This window comes from Equus quagga, chromosome 10 (assembly GCF_021613505.1).
Source record: "Equus quagga isolate Etosha38 chromosome 10, UCLA_HA_Equagga_1.0, whole genome shotgun sequence".
Lineage (NCBI taxonomy): Eukaryota > Metazoa > Chordata > Mammalia > Perissodactyla > Equidae > Equus > Equus quagga.
The window spans coordinates 109,340,358-109,355,642 of NC_060276.1; the positions used below are offsets into that span (position 1 = coordinate 109,340,358).

A 15,285-nucleotide genomic window follows, 5' to 3' on the forward strand; every position below is an offset into this window, starting at 1 on the left:
GGGGCCCCGAAGTGGGTTTCGGGCCGCCACCGGCGCTGGCACTGGGCGCAGAGGGCGGCGCGCGGCGGACTCCGCGCCCGGGCACCGCACCGGGCCGCCTCTGGCTCCGCCGCTCTGCCCCGGCCCGGAAAACCCGGCGCCTTCCAGGCCCTTCGAAAGATGGATTCTGTTGACGTATCTGGCGGCCCTGGCGAGCCGGGTGGAAAGTTAGGTTTTGCCAGATCGCACTGGGCTCGTCTTTGTGACGCTCGGCCAGCCCCGCATCGTCCCGGAGCCGGGTGAGTGTGCGTCGGCGCCCCAGGAGACCGTGTGCCCCCCAGTGCCCAGCCCCGGGGTGGCCGCACCAGCTCGGGCTTTCTGCCATTGTAGGCACAGAGCAGCGTTCTCGCTGCATTTTTGCGTGCGTTTCAGCCGTGCCCTTTGCCGCGGAGGGAGTTCTTGCTTCTCTCCGCGTTGGCTTTTTCGGGGTTGGGGTTGTGCTCTGTGTGTTTGCTTGTTTGCTGTTTAAAGCCCGACTATTGTTCAGGATAAGCTCCGCCTGGGTGGGGAAATGGCATCCCACCACAGTTGCCGGCGAGGGGTAGAAATGTTGCCAAACAGCTGCTGCTTTGTGTTTCCCTATCCGAAGTCCCTGGAGTAGGTTTGGGGCACGACGAAGAGAGGGATGGGGCATGGAGGGAGAAGGTGGCTTTGGAGGAGCGAATTGTCACCCACCCCATGGCACGCAGTCAGCCTCCCTTTCTGCCTGCCAAACTTTTATGAATATTCCTTTTGTGGCAGGGCGAAGCTTAATGAATTCAGCCCAGTTTTCCAGGGAAAAGCAAGCCGGCTTTAACAATGGTTTGAGAACTTAATCAATGAGAAAGGCAGGGGGAGGAGGAGGAGGCGCTGACACCATATCGGGGATGTGGCTGCTTCTTGCAGAGTCAGGTAGGGAAGACGTGGGCAGGGCAGGTCACAGCGCCCGGGTGGCCGCGTTCCCAGAACTGACTGTGGCTCTTACCTGTGCCCGCTGGAGCCACCCTCCGTCGTACCCCCACCTCACGGTCTGCCCAGAACTCAGCGATGGGGCTTGAGGGACGGCTTGCGGCAGTGCGCGGGCCAGCCCCCCTCATCTGGCGTTTTTAAGGATGTGTAAATATTTTGCTGAGGATAAGTGACATCAACAGAATGATATTCTGCAGAGCCCGAGTGTGCAGCGATGATAAATAGATACGACCAAACAAAGTTTTGATAACCGCGGATTCTCATGGCTCGCTCTGTTTCATTTGGGTCTTTGTTTTTGTTGGTTTAGCATTATCTCTCATCCTCTGGTGTGATCCTTTTATTTAGCTGGTTCTTGGAAGCTCCTCTTTAGAACAGAGAGAAAAGCAGCCAGCAGGGAGAAAACAATTCTTAGCCTTGCATGCAGCGGGCAAGGTTTTCTGTGCTTTTCCCAGCGAATCTTTCCCACTGTTTTCGAGATGTCTCTTTTCCTCCTTTTGAGTCATCAGAATCATTTGTTGATTGACCAAGAGACTTCTGATAACTTTGAAAATGTGCTGTGATATGCCTTTGTTACAGTAGAGGGTGGCAGTGTAGGAGGAGGACAGTGGGGAGGCTAGTGGGTGGGAGGCACTTGCCAGAGCAGCACTATGCCCCCACCCACTGTTTTGTCCTTGGTGTTTCCTTCTCAAAGGGGAACATGGGGGGCTGTGCCGCTTTTAGAAGCCGAGGGTGGCTACAAGGCACAGAATCATAAGCCTGGTGGCATCCTAGTTTCTCTGCCCCTTAGAAGCCCAGAGAAACCACCCACCCACCCCCAAACCCACACCCGCCACCACACACACAATATCCTGCAAGTGGGCACTTGCATCTCATCCTGACAGATGCCCACTAGAGGCATCCGCAGGGCAGCCCAGCTCTGTGAGCTGAGTCAGACTGGAACTTGGGGTACTGGCTGCTTTGGCACCAGCCTCTGAGACCGTTCAGCCACCCAGGGGGGTCCTTTATTATGCAAAGAAACCCCAGACCTCTCTCAGTGAGGTTTGGCCCTGGAAAACCTGCCCATCTCAGGAACAAATGAAAAAACAGCTTTTCAGGTGATGCCAGTTGCCAGTGTGAGAACTTGGTTGGTGGGCAGTTGGGCAAGAACTGTGAAATAAAAAGTCTTGTAGCCAGAAAACGGAGCCACCAAGACAGGGCCTCTGAAAGGCAAGAAAGAAAAAGGCTGGGAGGTGTGTGACGAGGTGTTACCGGGACTGCTACAGCACCAGGAGACAGATATAGCTCTAGCTATAATGACCCAAAGACTAGATAGGACCAGCCTCTCCAAATCCATTTGACCCAGAATGGAGGTATTCTGTACGTGGAGATATCCACATAGCGTGCTCTGAATCTGCAATAGGAAAATAGCAAGTGTCTGTTCTCTGGCTCCTTCCCTAAGCTTAGATTTGGGGGAGGAGGGTGATGGGGGGATATAAATTGGGAAGGGGATTACCATTTGTTGTTGCCCTCTGTCTGCCAGACACTTCACATGTGGGAAACCATGATGTGATGGAGGCATTATTTTACAGATAAGGAGTCTGAGGCTCAGAGACATTTCCAGTCGCGCGTCTGATTCCAGACTGCTGGTTATGATTTAAAGGGGCAACATGTCCCTCTCCGCCTCCCCCAAGTCTCTTATTTATTTCTCCCAAAGGCCAGAGTCCTCAGCCCCTACCCATTCACAAAATATGGTACCAACTGCAGAGGAAAAGCCCGCCAGTGAGGCAGCGCAGCTACCCAGGGCACATGCTTATGTGCCAAGCAGATAGTCCCCAAATAGTCCCTAAGTATTTCAGGTGGAAAGACTGTGCCTTTTCATTTTGGAATCCCCAATATCTAACTGTTGCTTAATAAATGATAGTTGAGTGACTAAATGATGGAGTGAATTGTGGTGAGGAGGCGGCTGTAAGTCATTGTCAAGGGAGACCCAGCAGAGATAAATCTAGAGATGTGTATGCTTAGGTGGGGACTCAGAGCCCCCGGTGTCCTTCTCCAGGTCTAGCCCTGGGTAGTTCCAAGCCGACAAACCCATATGAGATGGGCAATAGCATTCCCATCTTATAGATGAGGAAACTGAGGCTGAGACAGATTAAGTAACTAGCCCAAGGTCCATGGCAGGACCAAATAAATTTGAGACCATCTCAAATAAATAAACTCTAAATAAAAATGAGGCTGGGTCTTGCTATGCAAATGCATCATCAAAGCAAGTCCCTTAGCCCCCTTCCAAACAGATGGTAACCTTTAACCCCGTAGAAATTCTCGAGCCATCGAGAGAGCCAGGATTTGAATCCATATACGAGGTGTTTCTGACTCTGCTGCCTCCCTGATCAGAATATGAGGGGGACCTCAGAGAAGGAGGCGCTCAAGGAGGGATGGGGAAGATGGCTAATTGCACTCTCCCCTACACAAAAACCTGTGTGGGATTCTGAATTAAGCTTGATTTGGGGATCAGGGTGACATCCTTGCTGTAGAGTTGGCAGCTCTTGTCTTTGGAGAATGCCTGTGATTACCACTTCTCCCTCCCACCTGATGGTCTGCCCGAGTGCCCATCATCTCATACTTTCCAGACTCACGGCATCTCCTTTGTGGCTCACAATTTTTGATGAGCCTCTCGAGTCTGCCGCTCTCCTGTGTTCTGATGGCAGCTGGTGAGGAGGTGATTTTGGTGGCCACATCAGTACTTCCGGATTTTGCACATGACCCGCCTTCTCTCTCCAGGCAAGAACACACATGCACGCACAGGCACAGGCGCACGTAATTTGATCATGTTTCTGTATCTGCTTCACCAAATTAGATTGCAAACCCAGAATTGTTATTGAAAGAACGTACGTGACTTTGGTGATCTTCTGTCCCAGCCCCTGCCTTAAACAGATCAGAAGAGCTAAGATGGAGGTAGCTCGACCAGCAGATGCCTTGAGTAATGATTATACTCACTGGCCTTGCCACTGCTGTGGGGCAGCCCCCCACAATGCAGGCATGGGCCCCAGGCCTTTCAGAAAAGGCTGTGTTAATCTCCACTTGGAGGTAGGGCTGGGCTCCTAGAACATCCCAATCCTTGCACTTCCCATTTCTGCTGTAATTCTTAGCTCCAATAACTCTATAGCCTGTGCTGCTGTCACCTGTCACTCTTCTTCTCCCAGCTTTTTTGGTCTTTCAGCACAGCACTGTCTAATAGAAGTTTCCGTTGAAATGTTCTATATCTGCACCCTCCCATACAGTCGCCACTAGTCACATGTGGCTGTTGAGAAGTTGAAAGGTGGCTAGTAGGATGTGCTATAAGGATAATATATGTGCGGGACTTCTAAGACGGTACAAAAAAAGAATGCAGAATAGCTCATTAATAATTTTTATATTGATTATATGGTGAAATGATAATATTTTGATTATATTCGTTAAGCTGTAGTGTTACAATTAATATCACTTGTTTCTTTTAACCTTTTTAAAGTGCCTACTAGAAACTTCAAAATTACATATATATTTCTACTAGACAGCGCTGCTCTAGAGCAAACTAACCACCAGCCTTGTAGCACCCCCAGATGTTTGGGAGGCATAAACGCCCTCCATCTCCATGGCAGATGGGAGGTATGGGGCTGACTCAATAGCATCAGGTGACTTTGATTTTCAGTAGCTAAGGTGCCATTTTGGGGGTCCCCGTCAAGCATGTTTGCTCAGTCAAGTTCCATGAGGAATGTGGGCTCCAGAAACTTAATGGAGACGAGAGAGCAAGGCCAGGGGATGGGAGTGGGTGGGGCTGGCTTGAACAAAATGGCCCCTTTTCTTTCCTTTCCTCCACCCCACCACACCCCACCCCAGGCGGGTGTCCTTGTCCATTGGAGAGCTGTATCCTGCCTGAGCAACTGATTTCCTTGACACCTGCTCTAATAATATTCTTCCCAGGGATTTCTTCTTGGAGGATAGTGTCCCAGTAGACACCCTAACGCTGAGAGTGGATTATTTGAGGCTGGGGCCAGTCTTAAAGAAGAGAAAGGAAAAAAGGAGATGTACATAGTCATCTCCTGACAGTTTTTGATGAATACAAGAGCAAGGAAATTAATACAGTTCCTGTGAGAGAGGGAGAATAAATGCAAGGAAGCCCAATTTCACACACTGTGGTGCCACAGATGAGGAAACCTGACCAAGGGACAGTTCCGGGGGGTGGGGGAAGGATCGCAGCTGGCACTATGGTCTTCTTGGGCCCTTCCCTGCGTGCTGGGCATGGCCCAAGGAGACAGAAAGGGCTGGAATAATGAACTTGGGGCTGCAGTGATTTATAGGTCAGGCGCCTGTGGCTCTGGCTCCTGAGGGGGCTGCCCCCACAGGGGACCCTTGGCTGACCTCCTTGAGCTCCTCGGAAGGAGCTGGTTTTGTTTCCCATGGCAGAAGCAGACTGTTTACTGGAGCACAGGAAGAATCCGACATTCTGGCGAAAAATAATTCATTAACAGCCAGGGTATTACCAGTTCCCTGGAAAAGCTCCTCCAGCTGCACTGTAGCAACTGTTCTTTTTCAGCAACAGAATCAGGCCTCGCTGGCAGCCAAAACTGGGTGTGTTTGGGCGTTTTTGTCATTGTTGTTATTTTTGCCTTTGTGTGTGTGTATGGCCACTTTTGCCTTATAATTCAGAGAAAGGGATGGTGGCCCGGAAGGGTCGAAATGGTATCGCTGTCAGCCATTCTTTCCTTCATGGTTTAAGTTTGAAAGCTCTAGGCCAACTCTAGGAGCATGTATTTTTCTTGATCAAAACCCATCCCCATGCTGGGGTCACTGCAGAGCCACACAGAATGTTCTAGAACTAAAGGAATTTTGGAGAATCTCAGCACCTGCTCTTAAAACCCTCTGGAAACAATTGACTAAAGGACTCCCACCCCCACCCACCCCCCAACACACACACACAGAGACACACACACACACACACACACCAGGCAGAAAGTCCTATCTTGGCTGCGTGGAATTCTTTGCTTACTATTAATTGGCACAGTGGGGCCAAAGTATGTGATTCATCATCCCAGTTTTGAGGGCATTTGGAAAGCCAGGCAGGCATAACCAAGAGAATGGGCTGCATGTTTTGCTCACTAAGAATGATTGAATCTACAGTAAATAAAATGGAATGATTCAGGAAGCTTTTTATGCTCTGGAAAAATCTGTTTTAAAAAAAGGTTTTTGTCTGCTTGTTTGTTTTTTAATGCCTCATGCTCAGAAATGTGTACCCAACTAGCAAGAAATGAGAAAGAATGGCATTTCCTTGTTTTAGTTTTTTAAAAAGTCTGATTGCAGGTTAAGTAAGATACAATGTATTGATTTTGGTTTTGTGTGGAACATAACTAAGCAATCATTTTATTTTACGAGATATTAATTTCCATCCATTTAGACTGATGAAATATGCATTTAAAATGCACTCTACCTACCCCCACCATCATCACAGTATTTCTTTAATGCTCCTGGATTCGGATTGAGAACTTATTTCATTTATTTGGAAAGGAGTAAGTATGTCCTTAGTCAACATATATGTAAACCAACCTTAGATTTCAGAGAAAATGGGGCCTTCTCCCTTTGATTACTGCCAAAGATGAGAATATTAAAGGCCGAACAGAGTTGGCTTTATCTGGACCATAGTTTCTTCACCTTGGCTTTGCTGACATTGAGGCCAGATCATTCTTTGTTGTGGGGGGGCGTCCTGTGCGTTGTAACATATTCAGCTAGATGCCAGTAGCATCTCCCCCTACCCTAGTTGTGACAACCCAAAATGTCTCCAGACCTTGCCAAATGTCCCCTCTGGGACAAAATCGCCCCTGGTTGAGAACCACTGGTCTAGACCAAGATTTAATAGGGAATTTGTGGTTTTTGGAAAACTCAATTTGAAATAATAAAAGACACAATTTTACCCTCTGACTTTTATATATACAATTCATAGGAGTGATTAATTAACAGTTGCAAGCGGGTCATGTGCCTGATTTAATTCTAAGATTGGTGGGGAGTCTATAAGATTGTGTAAGCACAGTTTTTTTTTTATGGCAGGCAATCGAATGAGGCATAGGTAATTGGGGGCATATTGTAATAACTAACGGCTTCTCTGGTTTTTCATAAAGAGAACAGGTTGATCCCTCCCTAATTTCTTTTTCACATGCACCTGATTCCAGGCATGCCTTCAAAGCCACCAGGCATCTTCCTCCACCCCCGCCCCCTCCCCACTGTCATTTCTCCTGTAGCATCTTAAGCCTGAGCCAATTAATTTAGCCCTTTAGTGTACTTGGGAGAGCTCTGCTTGTAACACTGTAATAGACTCATTTCAGATCGTGGCAGTCCTTTACCCGCCACTAATTTCTATGTTTTCCAGTACCGTTGAGAGAGAAAGTCAATGGTGGGTAGATGGAGCATTTTTCAAAATTATTGGACATTCAAATTCAGGTGGTCTCCACCCCCCCCCCCAATTGTTTTCCCTCTCACACACATTTGTTTCCTTGCAGCAGTTCTGCTTGGGAAAGAGAATGTCAGCAGGGCTCCTTCAGGCAGCTCGAACCTGATAATGCCTGCAGTCAGCAGCAGATGAAATGCCGCGGGACAAGCCCTCAGCCCTCTTCTTCCTGATGGTCCCTTGAAAGGCTAGACAGGAGCCTCGTGTATTCACAGGGAAGGTGTCATGGGGGTAAAACATGGAAATGGGATTGGTGCTTGGGAGACAGAGGGAAGACAGAGAGGTGGATCACTCACATAGGAAAGTGTCTGAGGTCAACCCTACCCTGCTGGTCTTCAGAGTGGGATGAGCATTTGAGGGTGCTTGAGGGCATGAGCAGGTGCTCAGTGCAGACATCAGTGGGGGCTGCTTCATTTTGCAGTCATCCAAGGTATGCTGACTTTTTCCAAAGCGTGTCTGAAGGAGTTCAGAGTGTCTTGTGTAAAAGGATTCCTTTGCAGGCTTAGCCGATGAGGAAAGACGGAAAGGTGAGCATGCAGGGGTTTACCAAGCCAGCAATAGACCTTCATTGGCGAGTTCTAGCCTTGCTTTAAGAGTAGTTTGACTCTTCGTTGTCATCGTAAAAGATGAGGCAGTGAGCTGGCAGACAGCCATAGCGAGCTGGGTCCAGGCAGATAAATAATTGATTTGCAGCACGTGACACTTGGTCATTCTAAGTTGCCAGCCCCTCGCAGGCCAGGATTTGGGTGATGGTTGCAACACTGGGAGAGGAAACGGGATCATAAATCTGTGCTTTGGAGGCCAGTTTCATGGTGCAGAGGCCACTGGGGCCACCGCTGTGTGCTGCAGAAGCAAACAGACAAGTCCGAGTGGTATGTTGTTCCTCAAAATAATGGCAATGGAAATGGCTGTGAAAAACATTTAGACCCTTGTCATAAAAATGCAAACAGTCTTCCTGCTATAGGGAAAAGCTAAATAAACTCTATTGCAGCTGTATTAAGTAGAAACAGATTTGAAAATCGGGTGTTTTTTTTCCTGAGACACTTATTTATAGCAGGTTGGGCAAAGGCTGCCACTATCTTTTGCAACTCCGGAAGAGTGTTTTCCAGATGGTCCTTGCTGTTTTTCTCTTTATTAAGCTTAGCTGAACACAGCCTCGCTTGGAAAGGTTCACAGAAACTGGTGTTATTTTTTTCAGATTACAATGGCCATTGATTGGCTAACAAATCAATGGATGGGAATGGATTGAGGCTGTGCCAATGAATTTCCTTTTGCATTTAAAAATAAGAAAAATGTTAAGAAAAGCTCAAAATAGGGTGCTCTTTCTTCGACTATATACATCAAAGCTTTGAAAACCATTCACAGCTATATTTTTTATTAATTTACATTTGCCTTTTTTTTCTAAAATAATGCCCTCCTCTTTGCTAAAACTCTGCAACGTTACTGTTTCCTTTCCAACATCTAAACAATGTCCAGATACATTTCAGATTGAGCAATTAGCTCTGGCTGCAGTTTCCTTTTATGAAAAAAAAATCACTAACCCACTAGACTAAATATGAAATTATTGAATGTGAAAATATCAATATGAGACCATTTGTTCTAGGATCCTTTGTGGCTTATCACTTGCATTTTAAGAAGGCAAGAAAAGACTGCTTCTTGCCCTGTCTTTCCATGTTGGGCACACCCACGCCAGAAACCTCAAGCTTTGTTTTTGCTCTTAGGAGCTGGGCAGCTGGATTTTGGGTCATCAAGGCTAATTCTTACAGCTCAAACCACACAGGGAACCATTTTGGAATGTCACACAAACCATGGTCCCCACAGAGCAGGCTTGTGGACCACTGCCTGCATGGGACAAAATTTCTACCTATTCACAGTGGAATGAAAGAAAAGTGAAAATGTAGTGAGTTCCTTTTTGAAAGCTAAACCTTTTCCATTTTACAGAACTCCCCTGTATTCTTAAATGGCCTTTCCCACTTTTCTTGGTGTTAAAGTCTCTTTTATGAATGATCAAGAGAGGGCATAGCATTTGTAGTTTAACATCTTTTGTTGACAAAGGCAGAAGTTGTCCGACTCATGTTGGACCCTCCATTTTTTTTAAGTGTTACTCATTCAGAACATTAGAAAGTCTAGGATTCACCAAGGATGCCTGAGTGGATCAGGAAGGGAAGCCTCTATTATGATTCCTGAGCCATGAGAACTGATCTGAGCAAGGGTCCATTACCCGACTTTTCTGACCCGACACCCGCAGAGAGCTGGCTTTGTCCAAAGCCCATGTGAAGAGTGGAACTGCTTCTCCAGGGGAGTTTGAAGGGAAAACTGGCCTTGTGGTCATAATGTCTGAGCATGCAGCCCCGATGCTGGAAGCCTGGGCCCTTTACCACTGGCTCCCGATGTCAACTCTGCTGCTAGTTCATGTCGGCTTGACTCACTTTCCCCTCTTCTCAGCCCTGCCCACCACTCCCATGAGTGCAGGCCTCAGCCTGGCTCACCAGGGTCTGGCCCCAGTCTCCTCTTTGCTCCGCCCTACTCCTGTCCTTGCTCCCCCAGCTGCTATTCCTCTTGCTAAAGCACCTCTCTAGCCTTGTAACCCTAGCTCAAGAACAGTCAGTGACTCCCTATTTCCTAATTCGTTAGAATAAAACTTCACATATGAAGCCCTCTTCCCATTTTCCCAGCCCATCTTCCCCCTCGCGACTGGCCTTCAGTGGGGAGAATGTCTCTGGGTTGTACAACTGCTCTGGGCTGGGTTTTGTTTGTTTTCTTATATGGGGGGAGGTTTACAAGAAGGTTACAAGCTCTCTTGGGCATCTTTCTAGATGAACACCACTGAAGCCTTGAGTTTAATGTAATGGACTATCCCAACGATTGTGACATCAGTGGTTAAAAACAAAAAGCTCACCCCACACAAAGTGAGGCTCTCTGGCTTCAAGAATTATAGCTTTACTATGAGTCTCTTACATGCTACTTCTAGATTAGGATGGCACCTTTCTGGCCTGCCAGCAAATGGGTATTGCTTCGCGATGGCCCTGCTGGCTTGTCCTGCTGCAAATAGAGCCACTTACACAAGCTCTGAAATTTGCAATTGAAACGTAGTGGAGGGAGTCCATCCTAGCCAATGCAGACTGTCTGTTCCATTAGAAAACGTCTCCAGTGGCTGCTCATAAAATCATAATGGCAACAATATTACCTGTCATTTGTCAAGCTCCTGCTATAGGCTAGACAGTCGTACCAGGTGATTTACATTTATTATTTTATTTCCAGCTCCTTAACAACCATATGAGGCAGGGGAGTATTATAAGCTTTGTTTCATAAAGGAGGAATTGGGGGCTCAGAGAGGGCTAGTAACTTACACAAGGTCACACAGCTTATAGGAGGTGGAACTGGGATTCTATACAACCTGGTTCAATAGAACTTTCTGCAATGATAGAAATGTCCTATGTTGTCCAATATGATAGCCACTAGCTATAAGTCGCTATTGAACACTAGAAGTGTGACTAGTGTGGCTTAAGCCTGACTTTTTAATTTTACTTTAATTAATGTTATTTTTAATTTTTTTGCTAACCATTTTTAGGTGTGCAGTTCGGTGGTATTAAGTGCATTGACATCGTTGTGCAGCCGTTACCACCATCCATCTCCAGAACTCTTTTCATCTTGCAAACTGAGTCTCTGTACCCATTGAACAATAACTCGCCAGGCCCCCTCCCCCAAGCCTCTGGTAACCACCATTCTCCTGTCTGTTACTATGAGTTTGGCTTTTTTTTCTTTATTCCACATTTAAGTGGGATCCTGCAATATTTGTCTTTATATTTTTAATTCTAAATGTAAATTGCCACATGTGGCTAGTGGCTACTGTATTGGACAGCACAGCTCTACAACATGGTTGTTTCACTGTGCCATTCTGCCCCTCTGCTCCCAGCTTTATCTGCCCCTCTCCTATAACGCCTACCAGCTTTGTGTCTCTCTTCCTCCCTCCCAGCCCAATACAGTTCCTTCCTTTCTCAGAGGCCTGGAGCCCAGTGGTTCTCAAGCTTTAGTGTTCATTAGAATCACCTGGAGGGCTTGTTAAACTACAGATACCTGGGGCCCGCCCCCAGTGCTCTGGAGCATGGGCCCAAGAATTTGCATTTCTAAGAAGTTTCCAGATGCTGCTGGTACTAAGACCTTTGGTTGAACATTATCTACCTGGGCTTAAGAACTAATTCCTGCATCTTAAAGTGGTGTGGCCTGGGGTTCAGTTGTTACAGCTGTTACCTCCTGGTACGCAGAGAGCGATGGGCACTGGCTCAGATCAGCTGGGAGACACTCCTTCCTGCCGCTATCCCAGGGACCTGCCTCTCTCCCCGTCCCAACTGGATTTGGGCCACAGTTAAGTTTGGTCACTCCCTTGGCGATTGTTCTGGAATGCGTTCATTTTGATTTGGGGCTCCTTGGGAGCGGATGGAGAGCAGGCCAGGGTGAAGGAAGAGGCACGATCTCTAGGAATTGCCGGACCACCCTGGTGATGTAGGGCAAGCCCGGATGGAGAGGCCCATTTGCTGTCCTATTTTCTGCTCTCTGCAATTAAACTGTGGCAGAAAAGTTAACTAGGAAAGAAAAATGAAGCAGGTGAGGCAGACAGAAAACAAAGCTGGTCCTCCACCCTTATTTCTTCACCATAAAATCTTTGTCCATTTTGGAGGGCAAAGGCCGGGTGCCCTGAGGCAGGATTGGAGGCGACGGTGTGAGTGGCAAGGCAGCCTGGAGAGGTCCCTGGAAAGGGGACTGTCGCGTTGGCCACCTTGGCTCTTGATCTAGCTTTCATCAGTGCTGAGAATGTTGTTCTTGTTTAAAAAAAAATGCAGGGGTAAAGGTAGCTGAGGCTACTCACAAAAGTAGCTGTTAGGCTGTTTTTCTTATGAATATTTGTAAAATAAAAGAGTAATGTGGAATCATTTTTTTCTAAGTGTGCACAAATCTTCTGTGTTTTCTCCCACAGAAACTATGCTTTTTTCTTTTCTCTCTCTGTTTCTCCCTCTTTGTTTTGTTTTGTTTTGTTTTCTGAGAGCAGAAATCACGTGTCTTTTTTTGTGGCTTGGTCTCAAACCAGCATTCATTCTCTTGAGCCAGGCAGCACTTCCTAAAGTGCATTTTAATCACCATCTCTAACAACTCGGCCCTCCTCAGCTCCTGGCAGTGTGCTCTATTGCACTTAGATGCTGATAATGTTTAATAAAAAAGTACAAACACACAAATTTCCCCCAGTTTGTCTGTTTCCAAAAACAAGTCTTCAAAGGCATGAACTCAAGGCCTCATTTCTGTTATTACAGGGGTTCTGTCCACATTAATCGCCGGGGAAATGTCAAATTCTTGTGCTTTGAGTACTTCCATCTTCCCATGTAGCTCTGTGCCCATCTACTCATGAGAGAGCTCAGCAAATCAGAGCACCCCAGAGGAGCCCCATCTCCTGTGCCTCTCGTCTCTATCACCATCACTCATCAGTGAGTGAGAGCCAGCTTCCTCTACTCAACTGGGCCCACTCTCTAATCTGTCTTAGATATTTGAAACACGAAGCTCTCCATCCTCCATCTGTATGGGATGCTTCTTCCTTTCCTTCCAATCTGTTGCTTGCCCCATCTCTCTGGAATCGCCAACGTCAAATGCTCCATCCTTTTTTTTTTATCACTTCTATGGAGGAGGATGAAGATCTCTAGATACTCCAAATCCATGAGAGAGCTGAAGCACTTGGCCAGGAATTTAAGATACATGTTCTCACTTAAACCACACAGTAATTTTCAGAAACAGCTATTTTCATTTGCAGATGAGGAAACTCAGGTGGCAAAAGGGCAACTATGGATCCTGAGCAGAAAAGGCGGCCAGGGCCCAGATCATAATGGGTCTTGTAAGCCTTGATAAAGAACTTGGACTTTATCCTGAGCAGTTTCACAGAGGCCAGTGACATTATCTACTTTATGTGTTTGTTTTTTTCCCTAGTGGAGAACAAACTGGGACAGGAGGGCAGGAAGACCAAAAGGCTCTGTTGCAATAATCCAGAGAGAGCAGTGACCTTGAACTGAAGCAGCACAGTGGCTGTGGACAGGGAGGCAAGTGGCTGGCTTCTAGAAGTGTTCAGGAGGCCGACTCTGTGGGACCTGGTAATGGCTGGTAGACAGAGTAAATTATGACAACACCCTGGTTTCTGTCATTTAGGCCCTTTGATGAGCCAGGGAACTCAGGAGCAGGGAGAGATTGGGTACCCGGGCCCCCCCCCCACCTTTGCAGCCAGGGGTGGGGCAGCCCAGACCTGGGAGAGTGGTCAGAAAATCTTGGCACTGGCCCACATATCCTCTGACCCCCAAATTCTGAATGGAGTGTGATGAAAACAATGAGTGGGCCCGAAAATGGGGAAAAAAAAGAAAATCTGACAGCCATAGTCCATAGCTAGGAACACCTTCAGTCGGTGGCTTTAAATATACTTTCCAAGTACATGTACTTTAAATAGGTCAGAATCTGTAAACAGTGGGGGACATAGAGTAATCCTACTGGTTCAGGCCTTCACTGGGCCTGGCTGAGAGAGAGGGGTTTGGACGGTGGCCTGCCACTAGGCTGACCAACTGTCCTGGTTTGCCCAGGATTGAGGGAGGTGTTCCTGGAACATGGGATGTTCAGCTTTAAAGCCCAGGCAGTCCTGGGCAAACTGGGACGAGTTGGTCACTCCATCTGCCAGAGGTGGTACTGCAACATGGACATCTGGGCTGGTTGGGGCCAAAGCAGTGGAGACAGTTCAGCCGCAGGACTCCATATGGGAATTCCACCAGAGTGGAAAGGGAGCTTGGGAATGGAAAAGGCAAGAACATCTCCCAAGCTCTTTCAGATAGCTTCTCAGGGTCCCAGTGAAATGCTTCTCTTAAAATAGGAGCCTGAGAAGTGCATTCTGCTTTCCCGGAAACTAGCATGTGCCATGTCCTCCTTGCAGTCCCACCCATCCAAGGGATTCATCCGGACATTTTGGGTGAATTCCAGGTGAGTGAACAAATTCTTTGGTCCTGCAGCATCTGGACTTTGCAACCAGATGGGACATGGGAATATTTTAAACTGGGTCCTGGTGAGCAAAGCAGTTTCTTTACATAATATGTTCCTACATCCTTGAAATCATGGTTAGAAAAGACTTCTTATTTTTTTTAAGAGCAGCAACATGCAAAATCATTTGTAACAGTAGACCATTCAGATCTTAATTTGCAAAGCAACCGTAGCCTTCCATTATTAATAACTCTTTTGAAACCAAATGACAATTTTTTTGTCTTCAAAAGCGTTCCTTTTCTGCCCCCCCCCAACTATTTCTGTTGCAAAATAAACCTCAGTAAATAAGCAGACAACATGTTGTAAATGGTAGGACAGAGGAGCACTTGGCCTAGGAAACTAACGAAATAGATTTTTTCTGTGAAGGCCTGGCCTGGCGCAAGCCTTCAGCTACATTCAGAAATGCAGAGAGAATCCAAGAGTGAGGTGACACATTCATCTCACACCAGTGACAGAAAAAAGCATCAGAGTTCATTCTCATGGTGGACAGCAGCAGCAGGAATAAAGAAGAATTCAGTGTGAGGAAATAAAAGAGAAAGGGAAAAACAGAGGAAGATGTGAAAAAAGTAAGGATAAGATTCCTCTGGCCACATGGCTCAGGTAGGGAAGGAGCGAGAAAGGCTCAAATGGGACTTGGGTCTTTCGAAAGAGCCTCCAACAGTTCCCTGTCCTACAATGAGTCCAAGAGTGAAAATGAGCTTTGTCATTTCTCTGTGCCCTTCTGTATCATTTTATGAGGGGTGGATATTAGTTATAGCAAAATTGCCTACAGTGTGTTCTTTCCCAAGCAT

The 15,285-nt window shown here is 47.0% G+C and overlaps 1 protein-coding gene across 2 annotated transcripts in view; it reads left to right on the forward strand.

The window, feature by feature from the left end:
• Window positions 1-15,285, forward strand: part of RAI2 (retinoic acid induced 2) — a 60,168-nt gene that overhangs the window by 827 nt on the left and 44,056 nt on the right. The window contains exon 1 of one of the 2 annotated variants that reach the window (XM_046672636.1): window positions 7-278. The exons of the other annotated variant lie outside the window; for it this stretch is intronic. The gene's annotated coding sequence lies outside the window, so the exon portion shown is untranslated. Of the gene's footprint in view, window positions 1-6; window positions 279-15,285 lie in introns of those variants that run through there. 2 annotated transcript variants of the gene reach the window in all.